We start from the raw sequence: 1741 nt of genomic DNA on the forward strand, positions 1-1741 counted from the left end.
GACCGGGACCGGCCCCGCTGCAGGAGGAGGAGGAGGAGGAGACGCTGCACAGGCGGGAGTTGCTCATTTCGGCTTCTGGGCTCCTCCTGCCCGCCTCGTCGGGTCCAGCCTGAGCCGAGGAGCGGCCGGAGTGCGGGGGGAGCCTGCCCTGGAGGAGTGGGGAGCGATAGCTTAAAGGCTCTGCGGCAAATGCACTGAGTAGATTCGCATAAATATATAACCGAGGTAGAAGAAAATACATGTAAGCGGTACAGTACTTGCAGGTAACCTACACACCACAACACCGCCAGAAGTCTATGATGTCTTTGGAAGGACTAAGATTAAGTTTTAAACAGATGACAAGCTGGTACTGAATAAATCTTACCTTAAATTTTGCATGCTGAGTAACAGACAGAGAAACTCAGAGACAGAGAAGGTATAAGACAAACTATGTCAGAAACTCTTACATAACCACGTAGTCGAGAGAGTGATTTTTTATTTAGCTTTGCAGATAAGCTGACTCAGCTCTTGCACGTTCTCACCCACACAAGTGTTGGGATGTGTGTCCAAGCAGTCTAGCAGGACAGGTAGGATAAGGGATTGACAAGCAAGACACGACGTGCCAGCTACTGAATCCTCTCTCTATGTCTCAAGATTCTCTTTGCCAGTGAGAAAATAGTCCTTATATGCATAGCCCTTATGAGTCAACAGTTACTGTGATCTTTTGCCTCCACGTGAGTCTTCGGCAACATTGCTGAGTCAAAGCTGTCCTTTTGTTTTCTCTATCTAGTTATCTTCTGGCTCTGAGCCAGTTTATTTATCCTCCCTCATCTTATCTTACGGCTTCATTCTTGCTTCATTCTTTTGCTATCTAGTTATTGGCTGAAACCATGCATAGGTTGCACTAGGATCCAGGTGAACTGCTAACATTGGGTAACAACATGTCATTCCCATTTTGTTCAAAACAACCTCAAAATTTTTCTTCCAAATGTCTACTGTCCCATGTGGAAGAGGAAATCTAAGAATAACCAGAAGTAACAGACCCACGGTAGGGGAAATGAGACCGTTGCGCCACGACAGGACAGTAACCAAACTCCCAGCACAATATGTAATGGGTAAAGCCTTGTTTGTTCATTAAATGTTGCTGATGGGAGGTTTCAACGGTTGACTGCTTATACCCCCAATATCCTGTTGAAGGGAAAAAAAACAAGTATGGGAACTTCCTGTTAACAATTGCAATAGAAACCAGCTCCAAATAAGGGCAAAATGGCATTCCCCCTCACATGAGAACACACATACCGCAGCAAAGTCATGACCCCAACGCAGAGGAAGACGACGATCTTCATCCCCACGACCACCAGAGGATTGATGAAGACCCCCTAGCAACAGGCTGCGCAGTCGTAGAAGACACCAGGATGTGCCACTAAACCCGGAACTACTAGGCTATAAATTGAGACTCTGGCAGGCTTAGGGGCACGCCGTTGGCGGAGCAGGAGACTCCCCGGCCGCCCAGCGCTGTTTTACTTATCGCTGCTTGCTGAAATGCTCAAATAAATTGAAATTCGATCTACCTTACCCACGATGTGTCAGGAATGATTTCTACCAGAACTAATTTATAACACAATACACATGCATTTAGCATTTCTTGCTGTGAGACAAGGACCAAATTGCTGATATAGCACATTTAGAGGACATTGTTTTAACATCTGGAAGGCAACAGGGTAAGAAATGTAGCACTACAGCTACAAGATGGGGGTGCAGT

Source organism: Cygnus olor, chromosome 1 (genome assembly GCF_009769625.2).
Source record: "Cygnus olor isolate bCygOlo1 chromosome 1, bCygOlo1.pri.v2, whole genome shotgun sequence".
NCBI classification, from domain to species: Eukaryota; Metazoa; Chordata; class Aves; order Anseriformes; family Anatidae; genus Cygnus; species Cygnus olor.